General features: G+C 46.7%; 1 protein-coding gene across 2 annotated transcripts in view; it reads left to right on the top strand.

Annotated features, from left to right (window-relative positions):
• Positions 1 to 26,337, top strand: part of LOC121564831 (probable G-protein coupled receptor 19) — a 60,014-nt gene extending 33,677 nt beyond the window's left edge. Inside the window, exons 1-3 of one of the 2 annotated variants that reach the window (XR_006000289.2) lie at positions 25,168 to 25,368; positions 25,935 to 26,067; positions 26,186 to 26,337. The gene's annotated coding sequence lies outside the window, so the exon portion shown is untranslated. Of the gene's footprint in view, positions 1 to 25,167; positions 25,369 to 25,934; positions 26,068 to 26,185 lie in introns of those variants that run through there. The other variant, XR_006658499.1, reaches the window with a different exon arrangement.
• Positions 26,338 to 26,606: the final 269 nt, after the last annotated feature.

The following is a 26,606-nucleotide window of genomic DNA, read 5'->3' as shown; positions in this document are numbered from 1 at the left end:
TACTACAGGAGACAGAACTGAACGTTGTAGATGGGGTACTACAGGAGATAGAACAGAACGATGTAGATGGGGTACTACAGGAGACAGAACTGAACGTTGTAGATGGGGTACTACAGGAGACAGAACTGAACGTTGTAGATGGGGTACTACAGGAGACAGAACTGAACGTTGTAGATGGGGTACTACAGGAGACAGAACTGAACGTTGTAGATGGGGTACTACAGGAGACAGAACGTTGTAGATGGGGTACTACAGGACACTGAACTGAACGTTGTAGATGGGGTACTACAGGAGACAGAACTGAACGTTGTAGATGGGGTACTACAGGAGACAGAACTGAACGTTGTAGATGGGGTACTACAGCAGATAGAACTGAACGTTGTAGATGGGGTACTACAGGAGACAGAACGTTGTAGATGGGGTACTACAGGAGACTGAACTGAGCGTTGTAGATGGGGTACTACAGGAGACAGAACTGAACGTTGTAGATGGGGTACTACAGGAGACTGAACTGAACGTTGTAGATGGGGTACTACAGGGAGACAGAACTGAACGTTGTAGATGGGGTACTACAGGAGACAGAACTGAACGTTGTAGATGGGGTACTACAGGAGACAGAACTGAACGTTGTAGATGGGGTACTACAGGAGACAGAACTGAGCGTTGTAGATGGGGTACTACAGGAGACAGAACTGAACGTTGTAGATGGGGTACTACAGGAGACAGAACTGAACGTTGTAGATGGGGTACTACAGGAGACAGAACTGAACGTTGTAGATGGGGTACTACAGGAGACAGAACTGAACGTGGTAGATGGGGTACTACAGGAGACTGAACTGAACGTTGTAGATGGGGTACTACAGGAGACAGAACTGAACGTGGTAGATGGGGTACTACAGGAGACTGAACGTTGTAGATGGGGTACTACAGGAGACTGAACTGAACGTTGTAGATGGGGTACTACAGGAGACTGAACGTTGTAGATGGGGTACTACAGGAGACAGAACGTTGTAGATGTGGTACTACAGGAGACAGAACTGAACGTTGAAGATGGGGTACTACAGGAGACAGAACTGAACGTTGTAGATGGGGTACTACAGGAGACAGAACTGAACGTTGTAGATGGGGTACTACAGGAGACAGAACTGAACGTTGTAGATGGGGTACTACAGGAGATAGAACTGAACGTTGTAGATGGGGTACTACAGGAGATAGAACTGAACGTTGTAGATGGGGTACTACAGGAGACAGAACGTTGTAGATGGGGTACTATAGAAGACTGAACTGAACGTTGTAGATTGGGTACTACAGGAGACTGAACTGAACGTTGTAGATGGGGTACTACAGGAGACTGAACGTTGTAGATGGGGTACTACAGGAGACAGAACTGAACGTTGTAGATGGGGTACTACAGGAGACTGAACGTTGTAGATGGGGTACTACAGGAGACTGAACGTTGTAGATGGGGTACTACAGGAGACTGAACTGAACGTTGTAGATGGGGTACTACATGAGACAGAACTGAACGTTGAAGATGGGGTACTACAGGAGACTGAATTGACTGTTGTAGATGGGGTACTACAGGAGACTGAACGTTGTAGATGGGGTACTACAGGAGACAGAACTGAACGTTGTAGATGGGGTACTACAGGAGACAGAACTGAACGTTGTAGATGGGGTACTACAGGAGACAGAACTGAACGTTGTAGATGGGGTACTACAGGAGACAGAACGTTGTAGATGGGGTACTACAGGAGACAGAACTGAACGTTGTAGATGGGGTACTACAGGAGACAGAACTGAACGTTGTAGATGGGGTACTACAGGAGACAGAACTGAACGTTGTAGATGGGGTACTACAGGAGACAGAACTGAACGTTGTAGATGGGGTACTACAGGAGACTGAACTGAACGTTGTAGATGGGGTACTACAGGAGACTGAACGTTGTAGATGGGGTACTACAGGAGACTGAACTGAACGTTGTAGATGGGGTACTACATGAGACAGAACTGAACGTTGAAGATGGGGTACTACAGGAGACTGAACTGAACGTTGTAGATGGGGTACTATAGGAGACTGAACTGAACGTTGTAGATGGGGTACTACAGGAGACAGAACTGAACGTTGTAGATGGGGTACTACAGGAGACAGAACTGAACGTTGTAGATGGGGTACTACAGGAGACTGAACGTTGTAGATGGGGTACTATAGAAGACTGAACGTTGTAGATGGGGTACTACAGGAGATAGAACTGAATGTACACACACACATACACCCACACAGCATCATGTAATAATAAATAATAATAATATGCCATTTAGCAGACGCTTTTATCCAAAGCGACTTACAGTCATGCGTGCATACATTTTTGTGTATGGGTGGTCCCGGGGATCGAACCCACTACCTTGGCGTTACAAGCGCCGTGCTCTACCAGCTGAGCTACAGAGGACCACACAGCATTACCTTGTCATTGACTCGTGTTACAGTTAGGGAGTGAACGTTGAAGATGGGGTACTACAGGAGACAGAACTGAACGTGGTAGATGGGGTACTACAGGAGACTGAACTGAACGTTGTAGATGGGGTACTACAGGAGACAGAACTGAACGTGGTAGATGGGGTACTACAGGAGACTGAACGTTGTAGATGGGGTACTACAGGAGACTGAACTGAGCGTTGTAGATGGGGTACTACAGGAGACTGAACGTTGTAGATGGGGTACTACAGGAGACAGAACATTGTAGATGGGGTACTACAGGAGACAGAACTGAACGTTGAAGATGGGGTACTACAGGAGACAGAACTGAACGTTGTAGATGGGGTACTACAGGAGACAGAACTGAACGTTGTAGATGGGGTACTACAGGAGACAGAACTGAAGCGTTGTAGATGGGGTACTACAGGAGATAGAACTGAACGTTGTAGATGGGGTACTACAGGAGACAGAAAGTTGTAGATGGGGTACTATAGAAGACTGAACTGAAGCGTTGTAGATGGGGTACTACAGGAGACTGAACTGAACGTTGTAGATGGGGTACTACAGGAGACTGAGCGTTGTAGATGGGGTACTACAGGAGACAGAACTGAGCGTTGTAGATGGGGTACTACAGGAGACTGAGCGTTGTAGATGGGGTACTACAGGAGACTGAGCGTTGTAGATGGGGTACTACAGGAGACTGAACTGAACGTTGTAGATGGGGTACTACATGAGACAGAACTGAACGTTGAAGATGGGGTACTACAGGAGACTGAATTGAACGTTGTAGATGGGGTACTACAGGAGACTGAACGTTGTAGATGGGGTACTACAGGAGACAGAACTGAACGTTGTAGATGGGGTACTACAGGAGACAGAACTGAACGTTGTAGATGGGGTACTACAGGAGACAGAACTGAACGTTGTAGATGGGGTACTACAGGAGACAGAACTGAACGTTGTAGATGGGGTACTACAGGAGACAGAACTGAACGCGTGTAGATGGGGTACTACAGGAGACAGAACTGAACGTTGTAGATGGGGTACTACAGGAGACTGAACTGAACGTTGTAGATGGGGTACTACAGGAGACAGAACTGAACGTTGTAGATGGGGTACTACAGGAGACAGAACGTTGTAGATGGGGTACTACAGGAGACAGAACTGAACATTGTAGATGGGGTACTACAGGAGACAGAACTGAGCGTTGTAGATGGGGTACTACAGGAGACTGAACTGAACGTTGTAGATGGGGTACTACAGGAGACAGAACTGAACGTTGTAGATGGGGTACTACAGGAGACAGAACTGAACGTTGTAGATGGGGTACTACAGGAGACTGAACTGAACGTTGTAGATGGGGTACTACAGAAGACAGAACTGAACATTGTAGATGGGGTACTACAGGAGACAGAACTGAACGTTGTAGATGGGATACTACAGGAGACAGAACTGAACGTTGTAGATGGGGTACTACAGGAGACAGAACTGAACGTTGTAGATGGGGTACTACAGGAGACAGAACTGAACGTTGTAGATGGGGTACTACAGGAGACAGAACTTAACGTTGTAGATGGGGTACTACAGGAGACTGAACTGAACGTTGTAGATGGGGTACTACAGGAGAACTGAACGTTGTAGATGGGGTACTACAGGAGACAGAACTGAACGTTGTAGATGGGGTACTACAGCAGACTGAACGTTGTAGATGGGGTACTACAGGAGACTGAACTGAACGTTGTAGATGGGGTACTACAGGAGACTGAACGTTGTAGATGGGGTACTACAGGAGACTGAACTGAACGTTGTAGATGGGGTACTACATGAGACAGAACTGAGCGTTGAAGATGGGGTACTACAGGAGACTGAACTGAGCGTTGTAGATGGGGTACTATAGGAGACTGAACTGAACGTTGTAGATGGGGTACTACAGGAGACAGAATTGAACGTTGTAGATGGGGTACTACAGGAGACAGAACTGAACGTTGTAGATGGGGTACTACAGGAGACTGAACGTTGTAGATGGGGTACTACAGGGAGACTGAACGTTGTAGATGGGGTACTACAGGAGACTGAACTGAACGTTGTAGATGGGGTACTACATGAGACAGAACTGAACGTTGGAAGATGGGGTACTACAGGAGACTGAATTGACTGTTGTAGATGGGGTACTACAGGAGACTGAACGTTGTAGATGGGGGTACTACAGGAGACAGAACTGAACGTTGTAGATGGGGTACTACAGGAGACAGAACTGAACGTTGTAGATGGGGTACTACAGGAGACAGAACTGAACGTTGTAGATGGGGTACTACAGGAGACAGAACGTTGTAGATGGGGTACTACAGGAGACAGAACTGAACATTGTAGATGGGGTACTACAGGGAGACAGAACTGAACGTTGTAGATGGGGTACTACAGGAGACAGAACTGAACGTTGTAGATGGGGTACTACAGGAGACAGAACTGAACGTTGTAGATGGGGTACTACAGGAGACTGAACTGAACGTTGTAGATGGGGTACTACAGGAGACTGAACGTTGTAGATGGGGTACTACAGGAGACTGAACTGAACGTTGTAGATGGGGTACTACATGAGACAGAACTGAACGTTGAAGATGGGGTACTACAGGAGACTGAACTGAACGTTGTAGATGGGGTACTATAGGAGACTGAACTGAACGTTGTAGATGGGGTACTACAGGAGACAGAACTGAACGTTGTAGATGGGGTACTACAGGAGACAGAACTGAACGTTGTAGATGGGGTACTACAGGAGACTGAACGTTGTAGATGGGGTACTATAGAAGACTGAACGTTGTAGATGGGGTACTACAGGAGATAGAACTGAATGTACACACACACATACACCCACACAGCATCATGTAATAATAAATAATAATAATATGCCATTTAGCAGACGCTTTTATCCAAAGCGACTTACAGTCATGCGTGCATACATTTTTGTGTATGGGTGGTCCCGGGATCGAACCCACTACCTTGGCGTTACAAGCGCCGTGCTCTACCAGCTGAGCTACAGAGGACCACACAGCATTACCTTGTCATTGACTCGTGTTACAGTTAGGGAGTGAACGTTGAAGATGGGGTACTACAGGAGACAGAACTGAACGTGGTAGATGGGGTACTACAGGAGACTGAACTGAACGTTGTAGATGGGGTACTACAGGAGACAGAACTGAACGTGGTAGATGGGGTACTACAGGAGACTGAACGTTGTAGATGGGGTACTACAGGAGACTGAACTGAACGTTGTAGATGGGGTACTACAGGAGACTGAACGTTGTAGATGGGGTACTACAGGAGACAGAACATTGTAGATGGGGTACTACAGGAGACAGAACTGAACGTTGAAGATGGGGTACTACAGGAGACAGAACTGAACGTTGTAGATGGGGTACTACAGGAGACAGAACTGAACGTTGTAGATGGGGTACTACAGGAGACAGAACTGAACGTTGTAGATGGGGTACTACAGGAGATAGAACTGAACGTTGTAGATGGGGTACTACAGGAGACAGAAAGTTGTAGATGGGGTACTATAGAAGACTGAACTGAACGTTGTAGATGGGGTACTACAGGAGACTGAACTGAACGTTGTAGATGGGGTACTACAGGAGACTGAACGTTGTAGATGGGGTACTACAGGAGACAGAACTGAACGTTGTAGATGGGGTACTACAGGAGACTGAACGTTGTAGATGGGGTACTACAGGAGACTGAACGTTGTAGATGGGGTACTACAGGAGACTGAACTGAACGTTGTAGATGGGGTACTACATGAGACAGAACTGAACGTTGAAGATGGGGTACTACAGGAGACTGAATTGAACGTTGTAGATGGGGTACTACAGGAGACTGAACGTTGTAGATGGGGTACTACAGGAGACAGAACTGAACGTTGTAGATGGGGTACTACAGGAGACAGAACTGAACGTTGTAGATGGGGTACTACAGGAGACAGAACTGAACGTTGTAGATGGGGTACTACAGGAGACAGAACTGAACGTTGTAGATGGGGTACTACAGGAGACAGAACTGAACGGTGTAGATGGGGTACTACAGGAGACAGAACTGAACGTTGTAGATGGGGTACTACAGGAGACTGAACTGAACGTTGTAGATGGGGTACTACAGGAGACAGAACTGAACGTTGTAGATGGGGTACTACAGGAGACAGAACGTTGTAGATGGGGTACTACAGGAGACAGAACTGAACATTGTAGATGGGGTACTACAGGAGACAGAACTGAACGTTGTAGATGGGGTACTACAGGAGACTGAACTGAACGTTGTAGATGGGGTACTACAGGAGACAGAACTGAACGTTGTAGATGGGGTACTACAGGAGACAGAACTGAACGTTGTAGATGGGGTACTACAGGAGACTGAACTGAACGTTGTAGATGGGGTACTACAGAAGACAGAACTGAACATTGTAGATGGGGTACTACAGGAGACAGAACTGAACGTTGTAGATGGGATACTACAGGAGACAGAACTGAACGTTGTAGATGGGGTACTACAGGAGACAGAACTGAACGTTGTAGATGGGGTACTACAGGAGACAGAACTGAACGTTGTAGATGGGGTACTACAGGAGACAGAACTTAACGTTGTAGATGGGGTACTACAGGAGACTGAACTGAACGTTGTAGATGGGGTACTACAGGAGACTGAACGTTGTAGATGGGGTACTACAGGAGACAGAACTGAACGTTGTAGATGGGGTACTACAGCAGACTGAACGTTGTAGATGGGGTACTACAGGAGACTGAACTGAACGTTGTAGATGGGGTACTACAGGAGACTGAACGTTGTAGATGGGGTACTACAGGAGACTGAACTGAACGTTGTAGATGGGGTACTACATGAGACAGAACTGAACGTTGAAGATGGGGTACTACAGGAGACTGAACTGAACGTTGTAGATGGGGTACTATAGGAGACTGAACTGAACGTTGTAGATGGGGTACTACAGGAGACAGAATTGAACGTTGTAGATGGGGTACTACAGGAGACAGAACTGAACGTTGTAGATGGGGTACTACAGGAGACTGAACGTTGTAGATGGGGTACTATAGAAGACTGAACGTTGTAGATGGGGTACTACAGGAGATAGAACTGAATGTACACACACACATACACCCACACAGCATCATGTAATAATAAATAATAATAATATGCCATTTAGCAGACGCTTTTATCCAAAGCGACTTACAGTCATGCGTGCATACATTTTTGTGTATGGGTGGTCCCGGGATCGAACCCACTACCTTGGCGTTACAAGCGCCGTGCTCTACCAGCTGAGCTACAGAGGACCACACAGCATTACCTTGTCATTGACTCGTGTTACAGTTAGGGAGTGAACGTTGAAGATGGGGTACTACAGGAGACAGAACTGAACGTTGAAGATGGGGTACTACAGGAGACAGAACTGAACGTTGTAGATGGGGTACTACAGGAGACAGAACTGAACGTTGAAGATGGGGTACTACAGGAGACAGAACGTTGTAGATGGGGTACTACAGGAGACAGAACGTTGTAGATGGGGTACTACAGGAGACAGAACGTTGTAGATGGGGTACTACAGGAGACAGAACGTTGTAGATGGGGTACTACAGGAGACAGAACGTTGTAGATGGGGTACTACAGGAGACAGAACTGAACGTTGTAGATGGGGTACTACAGGAGACAGAACTGAACGTTGTAGATGGGGTACTACAGGAGACAGAACGTTGTAGATGGGGTACTACAGGAGACTGATCGTTGTAGATGGGGTACTACAGGAGACTGAACGTTGTAGATGGGGTACTACAGGAGACAGAACTGAACGTTGAAGATGGGGTACTACAGGAGACTGAACTGAACGTTGTAGATGGGGTACTACAGGAGACAGAACTGAACGTTGTAGATGGGGTACTACAGGAGACAGAACTTAATGTTGTAGATGGGGTACTACAGGAGACAGAACTGAACGTTGTAGATGGGGTACTACAGGAGACAGAACTGAACGTTGTAGATGGGGTACTACAGGAGACAGAACGTTGTAGATGGGGTACTACAGGAGACAGAACTGAACGTTGTAGATGGGGTACTACAGGAGATAGAACGTTGTAGATGGGGTACTACAGGAGACAGAACGTTGTAGATGGGGTACTACAGGAGACAGAACTGAACGTTGTAGATGGGGTACTACAGGAGACAGAACTGAACGTTGTAGATGGGGTACTACAGGAGACTGAACGTTGTAGATGGGGTACTACAGGAGACAGAACTGAACGTTGTAGATGGGGTACTACAGGAGACAGAACTGAACGTTGTAGATGGGGTACTACAGGAGACAGAACTGAACGTTGTAGATGGGGTACTACAGGAGACAGAACTGAACGTTGTAGATGGGGTACTACAGGAGACAGAACTGAACGGTGTAGATGGGGTACTACAGGAGACAGATCTGAACGTTGTAGATGGGGTACTACAGGAGACAGAACTGAACGTTGTAGATGGGGTACTACAGGAGACTGAACTGAACGTTGTAGATGGGGTACTACAGGAGACAGAACTGAACGTTGTAGATGGGGTACTACAGGAGACAGAACGTTGTAGATGGGGTACTACAGGAGACAGAACTGAACATTGTAGATGGGGTACTACAGGAGACAGAACTGAACGTTGTAGATGGGGTACTACAGGAGACTGAACTGAACGTTGTAGATGGGGTACTACAGGAGACAGAACTGAACGTTGTAGATGGGGTACTACAGGAGACAGAACTGAACGTTGTAGATGGGGTACTACAGGAGACTGAACTGAACGTTGTAGATGGGGTACTACAGAAGACAGAACTGAACATTGTAGATGGGGTACTACAGGAGACAGAACTGAACGTTGTAGATGGGATACTACAGGAGACAGAACTGAACGTTGTAGATGGGGTACTACAGGAGACAGAACTGAACGTTGTAAATGGGGTACTACAGGAGACTGAACTGAACGTTGTAGATGGGGTACTACAGGAGACTGAACGTTGTAGATGGGGTACTACAGGAGACAGAACTGAACGTTGTAGATGGGGTACTACAGGAGACTGAACGTTGTAGATGGGGTACTACAGGAGACTGAACTGAACGTTGTAGATGGGGTACTACAGGAGACTGAACGTTGTAGATGGGGTACTACAGGAGACTGAACTGAACGTTGTAGATGGGGTACTACATGAGACAGAACTGAACGTTGAAGATGGGGTACTACAGGAGACTGAACTGAACGTTGTAGATGGGGTACTATAGGAGACTGAACTGAACGTTGTAGATGGGGTACTACAGGAGACAGAACTGAACGTTGTAGATGGGGTACTACAGGAGACAGAACTGAACGTTGTAGATGGGGTACTACAGGAGACTGAACGTTGTAGATGGGGTACTATAGAAGACTGAACGTTGTAGATGGGGTACTACAGGAGATAGAACTGAATGTACACACACACATACACCCACACAGCATCATGTAATAATAAATAATAATAATATGCCATTTAGCAGACGCTTTTATCCAAAGCGACTTACAGTCATGCGTGCATACATTTTTGTGTATGGGTGGTCCCGGGGATCGAACCCACTACCTTGGCGTTACAAGCGCCGTGCTCTACCAGCTGAGCTACAGAGGACCACACAGCATTACCTTGTCATTGACTCCGTGTTACAGTTAGGGAGTGAACGTTGAAGATGGGGTACTACAGGAGACAGAACTGAACGTTGAAGATGGGGTACTACAGGAGACAGAACTGAACGTTGTAGATGGGGTACTACAGGAGACAGAACTGAACGTTGAAGATGGGGTACTACAGGAGACAGAACGTTGTAGATGGGGTACTACAGGAGACAGAACGTTGTAGATGGGGTACTACAGGAGACAGAACGTTGTAGATGGGGTACTACAGGAGACAGAACGTTGTAGATGGGGTACTACAGGAGACAGAACTGAACGTTGTAGAAGGGGTACTACAGGAGACAGAACTGAACGTTGTAGATGGGGTACTACAGGAGACAGAACGTTGTAGATGGGGTACTACAGGAGACTGAACGTTGTAGATGGGGTACTACAGGAGACTGAACGTTGTAGATGGGGTACTACAGGAGACAGAACTGAACGTTGAAGATGGGGTACTACAGGAGACAGAACTGAACGTTGTAGATGGGGTACTACAGGAGACTGAACTGAACGTTGTAGATGGGGTACTACAGGAGACAGAACTGAACGTTGTAGATGGGGTACTACAGGAGACAGAACTGAACGTTGTAGATGGGGTACTACAGGAGACAGAACTGAACGTTGTAGATGGGGTACTACAGGAGACAGAACTGAACGTTGTAGATGGGGTACTACAGGAGACAGAACTGAACGTTGTAGATGGGGTACTACAGGAGACAAGAACTGAACGTTGTAGATGGGGTACTACAGGAGACTGAACTGAACGTTGTAGATGGGATACTACAGGAGACAGAACTGAACGTTGTAGATGGGGTACTACAGGAGACAGAACTGAACGTTGTAGATGGGGTACTACAGGAGACAGAACTGAACGTTGTAGATGGGGTACTATAGGAGATAGAACTGAACGTTGTAGATGGGGTACTACAGGAGACAGAACTGAACGTTGTAGATGGGGTACTATAGGAGATAGAACTGAACGTTGTAGATGGGGTACTACAGGAGACAGAACTGAACGTTGTAGATGGGGTACTACAGGAGACAGAACTGAACGTTGTAGATGGGGTACTACAGGAGACTGAACGTTGTAGATGGGGTACTACAGGAGACAGAACTGAACGTTGTAGATGGGGTACTACAGGAGACAGAACTGAACGTTGTAGATGGGGTACTACAGGAGACAGAACTGAACGTTGTAGATGGGGTACTACAGGAGACAGAACTGAACGTTGTAGATGGGGTACTATAGGAGATAGAACTGAACGTTGTAGATGGGGTACTACAGGAGACAGAACTGAACGTTGTAGATGGGGTACTACAGGAGATAGAACTGAACGTTGTAGATGGGGTACTACAGGAGACAGAACTGAACGTTGTAGATGGGGTACTACAGGAGACAGAACGTTGTAGATGGGGTACTACAGGAGACAGAACTGAACGTTGTAGATGGGGTACTACAGGAGACAGAACGTTGTAGATGGGGTACTACAGGAGACTGAACGTTGTAGATGGGGTACTACAGGAGACTTAACGTTGTAGATGGGGTACTACAGGAGACAGAACTGAATGTTGAAGATGGGGTACTACAGTAGACTGAACTGAACGTTGTAGATGGGGTACTACAGGAGACTGAACTGAATGTTGAAGATGGGGTACTACAGGAGACTGAACTGAACGTTGTAGATGGGGTACTACAGGAGACTGAACTGAACGTTGTAGATGGGGTACTACAGGAGACTGAACTGAACGTTGTAGATGGGGTACTACAGGAGACAGAACGTTGTAGATGGGGTACTACAGGAGACTGAACGTTGTAGATGGGGTACTACAGGAGACTGAACGTTGTAGATGGGGTACTACAGGAGACAGAACTGAATGTTGAAGATGGGGTACTACAGGAGACTGAACTGAACGTTGTAGATGGGGTACTACAGGAGACTGAACTGAACGTTGTAGATGGGGTACTATAGGAGACTGAACTGAACGTTGTAGATGGGGTACTACAGGAGACAGAACTGAACGTTGTAGATGGGGTACTACAGGAGACAGAACTTTGTAGATGGGGTACTACAGGAGACAGAACGTTGTAGATGGGGTACTACAGGAGACAGAACTGAACGTTGTAGACGGGGTACTACAGGAGACAGAACTGAACGTTGTAGACGGGGTACTACAGGAGACTGAACTGAACGTTGTAGATGGGGTACTACAGGAGACAGAACTGAACGTTGTAGATGGGGTACTACAGGAGACTGAACGTTGTAGACGGGGTACTACAGGAGACAGAACGTTGTAGATGGGGTACTACAGGAGACTGAACTGAACGTTGTAGATGGGGTACTACAGGAGACAGAACTGAACGTTGTAGATGGGGTACTACAGGAGACTGAACTGAACGTTGTAGATGGGGTACTACAGGAGACAGAACGTTGTAGATGGGGTACTACAGGAGACTGAACGTTGTAGATGGGGTACTACAGGAGACAGAACGTTGTAGATGGGGTACTACAGGAGACAGAACTGAACGTTGAAGATGGGGTACTATAGGAGATAGAACTGAACGTTGTAGATGGGGTACTACAGGAGACAGAACTGAACGTTGTAGATGGGGTACTACAGGAGACAGAACTGAACGTTGTAGATGGGGTACTACAGGAGACAGAACTGAACGTTGTAGATGGGGTACTACAGGAGACAGAACTGAACGTTGTAGATGGGGGTACTACAGGAGACAGAACTGAACGCTGTAGATGGGGTACTACAGGAGACAGAACTGAACGTTGTAGATGGGGTACTACAGGGAGACAGAACTTAATGTTGTAGATGGGGTACTACAGGAGACAGAACTGAACGTTGTAGATGGGGTACTACAGGAGACTGAACTGAACGTTGTAGATGGGGTACTACAGAAGACAGAACTGAACATTGTAGATGGGGTACTACAGGAGACAGAACTGAACGTTGTAGATGGGATACTACAGGAGACAGAACTGAACGTTGTAGATGGGGTACTACAGGAGATAGAACTGAACGTTGTAGATGGGGTACTACAGGAGACAGAACTGAACGTTGTAGATGGGGTACTACAGGAGACAGAACTGAACGTTGTAGATGGGGTACTACAGGAGACAGAACGTTGTAGATGGGGTACTACAGGAGACAGAACTGAACGTTGTAGATGGGGTACTACAGGAGATAGAACGTTGTAGATGGGGTACTACAGGAGACAGAACGTTGTAGATGGGGTACTACAGGAGACAGAACTGAACGTTGTAGATGGGGTACTACAGGAGACAGAACTGAACGTTGTAGATGGGGTACTACAGGAGACTGAACGTTGTAGATGGGGTACTACAGGAGACAGAACTGAACGTTGTAGATGGGGTACTACAGGAGACAGAACTGAACGTTGTAGATGGGGTACTACAGGAGACAGAACTGAACGTTGTAGATGGGGTACTACAGGAGACAGAACTGAACGTTGTAGATGGGGTACTACAGGAGACAGAACTGAACGGTGTAGATGGGGTACTACAGGAGACAGATCTGAACGTTGTAGATGGGGTACTACAGGAGACAGAACTGAACGTTGTAGATGGGGTACTACAGGAGACTGAACTGAACGTTGTAGATGGGGTACTACAGGAGACAGAACTGAACGTTGTAGATGGGGTACTACAGGAGACAGAACGTTGTAGATGGGGTACTACAGGAGACAGAACTGAACATTGTAGATGGGGTACTACAGGAGACAGAACTGAACGTTGTAGATGGGGTACTACAGGAGACTGAACTGAACGTTGTAGATGGGGTACTACAGGAGACAGAACTGAACGTTGTAGATGGGGTACTACAGGAGACAGAACTGAACGTTGTAGATGGGGTACTACAGGAGACTGAACTGAACGTTGTAGATGGGGGTACTACAGAAGACAGAACTGAACATTGTAGATGGGGTACTACAGGAGACAGAACTGAACGTTGTAGATGGGATACTACAGGAGACAGAACTGAACGTTGTAGATGGGGTACTACAGGAGACAGAACTGAACGTTGTAAATGGGGTACTACAGGAGACAGAACTGAACGTTGTAGATGGGGTACTACAGGAGACAGAACTTAACGTTGTAGATGGGGTACTACAGGAGACTGAACTGAACGTTGTAGATGGGGTACTACAGGAGACTGAACGTTGTAGATGGGGTACTACAGGAGACAGAACTGAACGTTGTAGATGGGGTACTACAGGAGACTGAACGTTGTAGATGGGGTACTACAGGAGACTGAACTGAACGTTGTAGATGGGGTACTACAGGAGACTGAACGTTGTAGATGGGGTACTACAGGAGACTGAACTGAACGTTGTAGATGGGGTACTACATGAGACAGAACTGAACGTTGAAGATGGGGTACTACAGGAGACTGAACTGAACGTTGTAGATGGGGTACTATAGGAGACTGAACTGAACGTTGTAGATGGGGTACTACAGGAGACAGAACTGAACGTTGTAGATGGGGTACTACAGGAGACAGAACTGAACGTTGTAGATGGGGTACTACAGGAGACTGAACGTTGTAGATGGGGTACTATAGAAGACTGAACGTTGTAGATGGGGTACTACAGGAGATAGAACTGAATGTACACACACACATACACCCACACAGCATCATGTAATAATAAATAATAATAATATGCCATTTAGCAGACGCTTTTATCCAAAGCGACTTACAGTCATGCGTGCATACATTTTGTGTATGGGTGGTCCCGGGGATCGAACCCACTACCTTGGCGTTACAAGCGCCGTGCTCTACCAGCTGAGCTACAGAGGACCACACAGCATTACCTTGTCATTGACTCGTGTTACAGTTAGGGAGTGAACGTTGAAGATGGGGTACTACAGGAGACAGAACTGAACGTTGAAGATGGGGTACTACAGGAGACAGAACTGAACGTTGTAGATGGGGTACTACAGGAGACAGAACTGAACGTTGAAGATGGGGTACTACAGGAGACAGAACGTTGTAGATGGGGTACTACAGGAGACAGAACGTTGTAGATGGGGTACTACAGGAGACAGAACGTTGTAGATGGGGTACTACAGGAGACAGAACGTTGTAGATGGGGTACTACAGGAGACAGAACTGAACGTTGTAGATGGGGTACTACAGGAGACAGAACTGAACGTTGTAGATGGGGTACTACAGGAGACAGAACGTTGTAGATGGGGTACTACAGGAGACTGAACGTTGTAGATGGGGTACTACAGGAGACTGAACGTTGTAGATGGGGTACTACAGGAGACAGAACTGAACGTTGAAGATGGGGTACTACAGGAGACTGAACTGAACGTTGTAGATGGGGTACTACAGGAGACAGAACTGAACGTTGTAGATGGGGTACTACAGGAGACAGAACTTAATGTTGTAGATGGGGTACTACAGGAGACAGAACTGAACGTTGTAGATGGGGTACTACAGGAGACAGAACTGAACGTTGTAGATGGGGTACTACAGGAGACAGAACTGAACGTTGTAGATGGGGTACTACAGGAGACAGAACTGAACGTTGTAGATGGGGTACTACAGGAGACAGAACTGAACGTTGTAGATGGGGTACTACAGGAGACAGAACTGAACGTTGTAGATGGGGTACTACAGGAGACAGAACTGAACGTTGTAGATGGGGTACTACAGGAGACAGAACTGAACGTTGTAGATGGGGTACTACAGGAGACAGAACTTAATGTTGTAGATGGGGTACTACAGGAGACAGAACTGAACGTTGTAGATGGGGTCTACAGGAGACTGAACTGAACGTTGTAGATGGGGTACTACAGAAGACAGAACTGAACATTGTAGATGGGGTACTACAGGAGACAGAACTGAACGTTGTAGATGGGATACTACAGGAGACAGAACTGAACGTTGTAGATGGGGTACTACAGGAGATAGAACTGAACGTTGTAGATGGGGTACTACAGGAGACAGAACTGAACGTTGTAGATGGGGTACTACAGGAGACAGAACTGAACGTTGTAGATGGGGTACTACAGGAGACAGAACGTTGTAGATGGGGTACTACAGGAGACAGAACTGAACGTTGTAGATGGGGTACTACAGGAGATAGAACGTTGTAGATGGGGTACTACAGGAGACAGAACGTTGTAGATGGGGTACTACAGGAGACAGAACTGAACGTTGTAGATGGGGTACTACAGGAGACAGAACTGAACGTTGTAGATGGGGTACTACAGGAGACTGAACGTTGTAGATGGGGTACTACAGGAGACAGAACTGAACGTTGTAGATGGGGTACTACAGGAGACAGAACTGAACGTTGTAGATGGGGTACTACAGGAGACAGAACTGAACGTTGTAGATGGGGTACTACAGGAGACAGAACTGAACGTTGTAGATGGGGTACTACAGGAGACAGAACTGAACGGTGTAGATGGGGTACTACAGGAGACAGATCTGAACGTTGTAGATGGGGTACTACAGGAGACAGAACTGAACGTTGTAGATGGGGTACTACAGGAGACTGAACTGAACGTTGTAGATGGGGTACTACAGGAGACAGAACTGAACGTTGTAGATGGGGTACTACAGGAGACAGAACGTTGTAGATGGGGTACTACAGGAGACAGAACTGAACATTGTAGATGGGGTACTACAGGAGACAGAACTGAACGTTGTAGATGGGGTACTACAGGAGACTGAACTGAACGTTGTAGATGGGGTACTACAAGAGACAGAACTGAACGTTGTAGATGGGGTACTACAGGAGACAGAACTGAACGTTGTAGATGGGGTACTACAGGAGACTGAACTGAACGTTGTAGATGGGGTACTACAGAAGACAGAACTGAACATTGTAGATGGGGTACTACAGGAGACAGAACTGAACGTTGTAGATGGGATACTACAGGAGACAGAACTTAACGTTGTAGATGGGGTACTACAGGAGACTGAACTGAACGTTGTAGATGGGGTACTACAGGAGACTGAACGTTGTAGATGGGGTACTACAGGAGACAGAACTGAACGTTGTAGATGGGGTACTACAGGAGACTGAACGTTGTAGATGGGGTACTACAGGAGACTGAACTGAACGTTGTAGATGGGGTACTACAGGAGACTGAACGTTGTAGATGGGGTACTACAGGAGACTGAACTGAACGTTGTAGATGGGGTACTACATGAGACAGAACTGAACGTTGAAGATGGGGTACTACAGGAGACTGAACTGAACGTTGTAGATGGGGTACTATAGGAGACTGAACTGAACGTTGTAGATGGGGTACTACAGGGAGACAGAACTGAACGTTGTAGATGGGGTACTACAGGAGACAGAACTGAACGTTGTAGATGGGGTACTACAGGAGACTGAACGTTGTAGATGGGGTACTATAGAAGACTGAACGTTGTAGATGGGGTACTACAGGAGATAGAACTGAATGTACACACACACATACACCCACACAGCATCATGTAATAATAAATAATAATAATATGCCATTTAGCAGACGCTTTTATCCAAAGCGACTTACAGTCATGCGTGCATACATTTTTGTGTATGGGTGGTCCCGGGGATCGAACCCACTACCTTGGCGTTACAAGCGCCGTGCTCTACCAGCTGAGCTACAGAGGACCACACAGCATTACCTTGTCATTGACTCGTGTTACAGTTAGGGAGTGAACGTTGAAGATGGGGTACTACAGGAGACAGAACTGAACGTTGAAGATGGGGTACTACAGGAGACAGAACTGAACGTTGTAGATGGGGTACTACAGGAGACAGAACTGAACGTTGAAGATGGGGTACTACAGGAGACAGAACGTTGTAGATGGGGTACTACAGGAGACAGAACGTTGTAGATGGGATACTACAGGAGACAGAACGTTGTAGATGGGGTACTACAGGAGACAGAACGTTGTAGATGGGGTACTACAGGAGACAGAACTGAACGTTGTAGATGGGGTACTACAGGAGACAGAACTGAACGTTGTAGATGGGGTACTACAGGAGACAGAACGTTGTAGATGGGGTACTACAGGAGACTGAACGTTGTAGATGGGGTACTACAGGAGACTGAACGTTGTAGATGGGGTACTACAGGAGACAGAACTGAACGTTGAAGATGGGGTACTACAGGAGACTGAACTGAACGTTGTAGATGGGGTACTACAGGAGACTGAACTGAACGTTGTAGATGGGGTACTACAAGAGACAGAACTGAACGTTGTAGATGGGGTACTACAGGAGACAGAACTGAACGTTGTAGATGGGGTACTACAGGAGACTGAACTGAACGTTGTAGATGGGGTACTACAGAAGACAGAACTGAACATTGTAGATGGGGTACTACAGGAGACAGAACTGAACGTTGTAGATGGGATACTACAGGAGACAGAACTTAACGTTGTAGATGGGGTACTACAGGAGACTGAACTGAACGTTGTAGATGGGGTACTACAGGAGACTGAACGTTGTAGATGGGGTACTACAGGAGACAGAACTGAACGTTGTAGATGGGGTACTACAGGAGACTGAACGTTGTAGATGGGGTACTACAGGAGACTGAACTGAACGTTGTAGATGGGGTACTACAGGAGACTGAACGTTGTAGATGGGGTACTACAGGAGACTGAACTGAACGTTGTAGATGGGGTACTACATGAGACAGAACTGAACGTTGAAGATGGGGTACTACAGGAGACTGAACTGAACGTTGTAGATGGGGTACTATAGGAGACTGAACTGAACGTTGTAGATGGGGTACTACAGGGAGACAGAACTGAACGTTGTAGATGGGGTACTACAGGAGACAGAACTGAACGTTGTAGATGGGGTACTACAGGAGACTGAACGTTGTAGATGGGGTACTATAGAAGACTGAACGTTGTAGATGGGGTACTACAGGAGATAGAACTGAATGTACACACACACATACACCCACACAGCATCATGTAATAATAAATAATAATAATATGCCATTTAGCAGACGCTTTTATCCAAAGCGACTTACAGTCATGCGTGCATACATTTTTGTGTATGGGTGGTCCCGGGGATCGAACCCACTACCTTGGCGTTACAAGCGCCGTGCTCTACCAGCTGAGCTACAGAGGACCACACAGCATTACCTTGTCATTGACTCGTGTTACAGTTAGGGGAGTGAACGTTGAAGATGGGGTACTACAGGAGACAGAACTGAACGTTGAAGATGGGGTACTACAGGAGACAGAACTGAACGTTGTAGATGGGGTACTACAGGAGACAGAACTGAACGTTGAAGATGGGGTACTACAGGAGACAGAACGTTGTAGATGGGGTACTACAGGAGACAGAACGTTGTAGATGGGGTACTACAGGAGACAGAACGTTGTAGATGGGGTACTACAGGAGACAGAACGTTGTAGATGGGGTACTACAGGAGACAGAACTGAACGTTGTAGATGGGGTACTACAGGAGACAGAACTGAACGTTGTAGATGGGGTACTACAGGAGACAGAACGTTGTAGATGGGGTACTACAGGAGACTGAACGTTGTAGATGGGGTACTACAGGAGACTGAACGTTGTAGATGGGGTACTACAGGAGACAGAACTGAACGTTGAAGATGGGGTACTACAGGAGACTGAACTGAACGTTGTAGATGGGGTACTACAGGAGACAGAACTGAACGTTGTAGATGGGGTACTACAGGAGACAGAACTTAATGTTGTAGATGGGGTACTACAGGAGACAGAACTGAACGTTGTAGATGGGGTACTACAGGAGACAGAACTGAACGTTGTAGATGGGGTACTACAGGAGACAGAACTGAACGTTGTAGATGGGGTACTACAGGAGATAGAACTGAACGTTGTAGATGGGGTACTACAGGAGACAGAACTGAACGTTGTAGATGGGGTACTACAGGAGACTGAACTGAACGTTGTAGATGGGGTACTACAGGAGACAGAACTGAACGTTGTAGATGGGGTACTACAGGAGACAGAACTGAACGTTGTAGATGGGGTACTACAGGAGACAGAACTGAACGTTGTAGATGGGGTACTACAGGAGACAGAACTGAACGTTGTAGATGGGGTACTACAGGAGACAGAACTGAACGTTGTAGATGGGGTACTACAGGAGACAAGAACTGAACGTTGTAGATGGGGTACTACAGGAGACAGAACTGAACGTTGTAGATGGGGTACTACAGGAGACTGAACGTTGTAGATGGGGTACTACAGGAGACAGAACTGAACGTTGTAGATGGGGTACTACAGGAGACAGAACTGTACGTTGTAGATGGGGTACTACAGGAGACAGAACTGAACGTTGTAGATGGGGTACTACAGGAGACAGAACTGAACGTTGTAGATGGGGTACTATAGGAGATAGAACTGAACGTTGTAGATGGGGTACTACAGGAGACAGAACTGAACGTTGTAGATGGGGTACTACAGGAGATAGAACTGAACGTTGTAGATGGGGTACTACAGGAGACAGAACTGAACGTTGTAGATGGGGTACTACAGGAGACAGAACGTTGTAGATGGGGTACTACAGGAGACAGAACTGAACGTTGTAGATGGGGTACTACAGGAGACAGAACGTTGTAGATGGGGTACTACAGGAGACTGAACGTTGTAGATGGGGTACTACAGGAGACAGAACGTTGTAGATGGGGTACTACAGGAGACAGAACTGAACGTTGTAGATGGGGTACTACAGGAGACAGAACTGAACGTTGTAGATGGGGTACTACAGGAGACAGAACTTTGTAGATGGGGTACTACAGGAGACAGAACGTTGTAGATGGGGTACTACAGGAGACAGAACTGAACGTTGTAGACGGGGTACTACAGGAGACAGAACTGAACGTTGTAGACGGGGTACTACAGGAGACTGAACTGAACGTTGTAGATGGGGTACTACAGGAGACAGAACTGAACGTTGTAGATGGGGTACTACAGGAGACTGAACGTTGTAGATGGGGTACTACAGGAGACAGAACGTTGTAGATGGGGTACTACAGGAGACTGAACTGAACGTTGTAGATGGGGTACTACAGGAGACAGAACTGAACGTTGTAGATGGGGTACTACAGGAGACTGAACTGAACGTTGTAGATGGGGTACTACAGGAGACAGAACGTTGTAGATGGGGTACTACAGGAGACTGAACGTTGTAGATGGGGTACTACAGGAGACAGAACGTTGTAGATGGGGTACTACAGGAGACAGAACTGAACGTTGAAGATGGGGTACTATAGGAGATAGAACTGAACGTTGTAGATGGGGTACTACAGGAGACAGAACTGAACGTTGTAGATGGGGTACTACAGGAGACAGAACTGAACGTTGTAGATGGGGTACTACAGGAGACAGAACTGAACGTTGTAGATGGGGTACTACAGGAGACAGAACTGAACGTTGTAGATGGGGTACTACAGGAGACAGAACTGAACGTTGTAGATGGGGTACTACAGGAGACAGAACTGAACGTTGTAGATGGGGTACTACAGGAGACAGAACTTAATGTTGTAGATGGGGTACTACAGGAGACAGAACTGAACGTTGTAGATGGGGTACTACAGGAGACTGAACTGAACGTTGTAGATGGGGTACTACAGAAGACAGAACTGAACATTGTAGATGGGGTACTACAGGAGACAGAACTGAACGTTGTAGATGGGATACTACAGGAGACAGAACTGAACGTTGTAGATGGGGTACTACAGGAGATAGAACTGAACGTTGTAGATGGGGTACTACAGGAGACAGAACTGAACGTTGTAGATGGGGTACTACAGGAGACAGAACTGAACGTTGTAGATGGGGTACTACAGGAGACAGAACGTTGTAGATGGGGTACTACAGGAGACAGAACTGAACGTTGTAGATGGGGTACTACAGGAGATAGAACGTTGTAGATGGGGGTACTACAGGAGACAGAACGTTGTAGATGGGGTACTACAGGAGACAGAACTGAACGTTGTAGATGGGGTACTACAGGAGACAGAACTGAACGTTGTAGATGGGGTACTACAGGAGACTGAACGTTGTAGATGGGGTACTACAGGAGACAGAACTGAACGTTGTAGATGGGGTACTACAGGAGACAGAACTGAACGTTGTAGATGGGGTACTACAGGAGACAGAACTGAATGTACTGAAATGAACTGAAACATCATGTATATACACACACACATACACCCCCACAGCATCACGTACACACACAGCATTACTTTGTCATTGACTCGTGTTACAGTTAGGAAGTGAACGTTATTCATGGTAAGGGTTACATGGAGAAAATCGGACCTCTCTGAAATGAAAACGGATGGCCCTCCCTTCAGTAAAACATATTTCACCTAAACCCTCCCTGAACCCTCCTCCCCTATACCCAATATAATAATGAAAACAAAGTGTATAGCAGAGAACATGGCTAACGTTTACCCTCACTTCTTGGACAGATTACATGGCCTGTAAGCATCAAATGGTAATGTTGATAGCGCACAGGGCTGCGGGCCATAAGGTTGTGGGTTCGCAGACCAACGTCGACAACCCCTGGCCCCCCAGCGCTTTGGCTAAACAGCCCTAAACCATTTCCCATGCATTGTCAAGGGGGTTTCTAAACCAACCTGGGTGTAATATAATTCTGGCCACTGGTTGGTTTTGTAGCGCTAGTCTGGGGAACACTGTAAACAGGAAGAGGTGCATATTTCTTCGCCCAGCAGCAGTCACTGAGCTAGCAAGCCAAAGTTAGCTAGTGAGCCACAGAAATGTATTTTCAGCCTGTTAATTATTTCAGTCCGATTGGATTTATCTCACTAAATCAGCATGGCTTAACATAGTTGCTTTCGTTTTTGACCTCGACGATCTTGCTGGATAGATAGTTTTATAGCTAAGATGCTAGCTGGCTAATGGTAACGATTAATGGCGCTAGCTAACCTCCTATGTGGATCCATCCCCATTAGTTGATGCCAAGGCAGCAGCTACTCTTCCTGGGGTTTATTATGGATCCCCATTAGTTCCTGCCAAGGCAGCAGCTACTCTTCCTGGGGTTTATTATGGATCCCCATTAGTTCCTGCCAAGGCAGCAGCTACTCTTCCTGGGGTTTATTATGGATCCCCATTAGTTCCTGCCAAGGCAGCAGCTACTCTTCCTGGGGTTTATTATGGATCCCCATTAGTTGATGCCAAGGCAGCAGCTACTCTTCCTGGGGTTTATTATGGATCCCCATTAGTTCCTGCCAAGGCAGCAGCTACTCTTCCTGGGGTTTATTATGGATCCCCATTAGTTCCTGCCAAGGCAGCAGCTACTCTTCCTGGGGTTTATTAAGGATCCCCATTAGTTCCTGCCAAGGCAGCAGCTACTCTTCCTGGGGTTTATTATGGATCCCCATTAGTTCCTGCCAAGGCAGCAGCTACTCTTCCTGGGGTTTATTATGGATCCCCATTAGTTCCTGCCAAGGCAGCAGCTACTCTTCCTGGGGTTTATTATGGATCCCCATTAGTTCCTGCCAAGGCAGCAGCTACTCTTCCTGGGGTTTATTATGGATCCCCATTAGTTGATGCCAAGGCAGCAGCTACTCTTCCTGGGGTTTATTATGGATCCCCATTAGTTCCTGCCAAGGCAGCAGCTACTCTTCCTGGGGTTTATTATGGATCCCCATTAGTTCCTGCCAAGGCAGCAGCTACTCTTCCTGGGGTTTATTAAGGATCCCCATTAGTTCCTGCCAAGGCAGCAGCTACTCTTCCTGGGGTTTATTATGGATCCCCATTAGTTCCTGCCAAGGCAGCAGCTACTCTTCCTGGGGTTTATTATGGATCCCCATTAGTTCCTGCCAAGGCAGCAGCTACTCTTCCTGGGGTTTATTATGGATCCCCATTAGTTCCTGCCAAGGCAGCAGCTACTCTTCCTGGGGTTTATTATGGATCCCCATTAGTTCCTGCCAAGGCAGCAGCTACTCTTCCTGGGGTTTATTATGGATCCCCATTAGTTGATGCCAAGGCAGCAGCTACTCTTCCTGGGGTTTATTATGGATCCCCATTAGTTGATGCCAAGGCAGCAGCTACTCTTCCTGGGGTTTATTAAGGACCCCCATTAGTTCCTGTCAAGGCAGCAGCTACTCTTCCTGGGGTTTATTATGGATCCCCATTAGTTCCTGCCAAGGCAGCAGCTACTCTTCCTGGGGTTTATTATGGATCCCCATTAGTTGATGCCAAGGCAGCAGCTACTCTTCCTGGGGTTTATTATGGATCCCCATTAGTTCCTGCCAAGGCAGCAGCTACTCTTCCTGGGGTTTATTATGGATCCCCATTAGTTCCTGCCAAGGCAGCAGCTACTCTTCCTGGGGTTTATTATGGATCCCCATTAGTTCCTGCCAAGGCAGCAGCTACTCTTCCTGGGGTTTATTATGGATCCCCATTAGTTCCTGCCAAGGCAGCAGCTACTCTTCCTGGGGTTTATTATGGATCCCCATTAGTTCCTGCCAAGGCAGCAGCTACTCTTCCTGGGGTTTATTATGGATCCCCATTAGTTGATGCCAAGGCAGCAGCTACTCTTCCTGGGGTTTATTATGGATCCCCATTAGTTGATGCCAAGGCAGCAGCTACTCTTCCTGGGGTTTATTAAGGACCCCCATTAGTTCCTGTCAAGGCAGCAGCTACTCTTCCTGGGGTTTATTATGGACCCCCATTAGTTCCTGCCAAGGCAGCAGCTACTCTTCCTGGGGTTTATTATGGATCCCCATTAGTTGATGCCAAGGCAGCAGCTACTCTTCCTGGGGTTTATTATGGATCCCCATTAGTTGATGCCAAGGCAGCAGCTACTCTTCCTGGGGTTTATTATGGATCCCCATTAGTTGATGCCAAGGCAGCAGCTACTCTTCCTGGGGTTTATTATGGACCCCCATTAGTTCCTGCCAAGGCAGCAGCTACTCTTCCTGGGGTTTATTATGGATCCCCATTAGTTCCTGCCAAGGCAGCAGCTACTCTTCCTGGGGTTTATTATGGATCCCCATTAGTTCCTGCCAATTATTTTCACTTAAGAAAAGTTCCTCTCCCCTTTTAGATCTGACACCCCTATTAGCTCAACCACAGCCCTCACAGCTGCATTCGTCTGCCCCTGCACCTGCTACACCGGCGGTGACAGGTGATACAGGTAATAATCACATACATGCATACTCCCCCTCACTCTGGGCTCTATTCAATCACATCCGCTTCAGCCTGTTGTTTTGGCGGGGTCAGAGGTGGAACTGAGTTAGAGCAGTCAAACCCACAAGCGGCTCCTGGAGTTATACCTAAAGCGGACGTTGCCATTGGCTGCACGGAGTCGCATTAACAGAAATCTCATGCAGCGTTGTTTATAAGTTTGAACACTGGAATTTGAGATGATGTAATCTACACCTCGATTAGGCTGATGATTTCGTTTTTAATGATTTTTTTAATTTGAGCGTACGTTTTCTAGATGGCCGACACTTTCTCGTTCTGAACTTGTAACGCCAGTAGGACGGGTGTAACTTCATGACAGTGATCAAGAGCAGCTGCTTACCGACTTGACAGGTCCAATGCAGCTGCACCTCGGACGCCGCCAAAACATCAGCTATGCGGGTGTCAGCTATCACCGGTTAACGCTTGATCTGATTGAATCTAGGCCTTACACTCATTCAGTCTGTTTAGTTGTATGATTGTTGTCAGTTAAGAAAATGGTGCCTCTCTCTCTTTTAGATCTGCCACCCCCTAGCAGTTCAGCTGCAGTCACAGCAGTCCTCTGCTGTGGTATTTCATTCACCGGCTGCACCAGTTCCTACTACACTGGCCGTGAAGGGAGAAACGTTTGAGGATTCCCAGATGGATACAGGTCATTCAGAATGATATTACAGACACATATGCTCAGTCACTCACACCAACAGATATACAGCACACAAACATGTTGTTGAGCTGTATACTTACTGTCTCGTTGTGTATCTCTCTTTCAGATCTGCCTCACCCAGAAGTGGATACACTGGGCCTATCAAGACTGACAAAGCAGAGATGGGGTGGCTGACAAGGAAAAATAAAACAACATGCACACTCTCTCTCACACACACATTATCCCCAATGTAAATACATTGTTTATTTTATGTATGCTCCGTTTATTTGAGGATTGGAGATATCTACGCCTACATATCCATTATCAATATCTACATAATTACTCTAAATATCTATCAAATCAAAGTATGATTGATAATATTGTAAAAGAGTATTGCTTAATTTGTACAGGAAATTCTGTGTGCATTTTTTCTGAGTTGAAAAACATGCCTCCCTTTCTCACTCGCACACACACATTAGACCCAATGTAAATACATTGTTTATTTTATGTATGCTCCATTTTATTTGAGGATTGTGTGCAATAAAGTA

The sequence above is a fragment of the Coregonus clupeaformis genome, unplaced genomic scaffold, assembly GCF_020615455.1.
Source record: "Coregonus clupeaformis isolate EN_2021a unplaced genomic scaffold, ASM2061545v1 scaf0276, whole genome shotgun sequence".
Classification (NCBI taxonomy): domain Eukaryota; kingdom Metazoa; phylum Chordata; class Actinopteri; order Salmoniformes; family Salmonidae; genus Coregonus; species Coregonus clupeaformis.
This window is presented reverse-complemented; position numbering and strand designations above follow the sequence as displayed.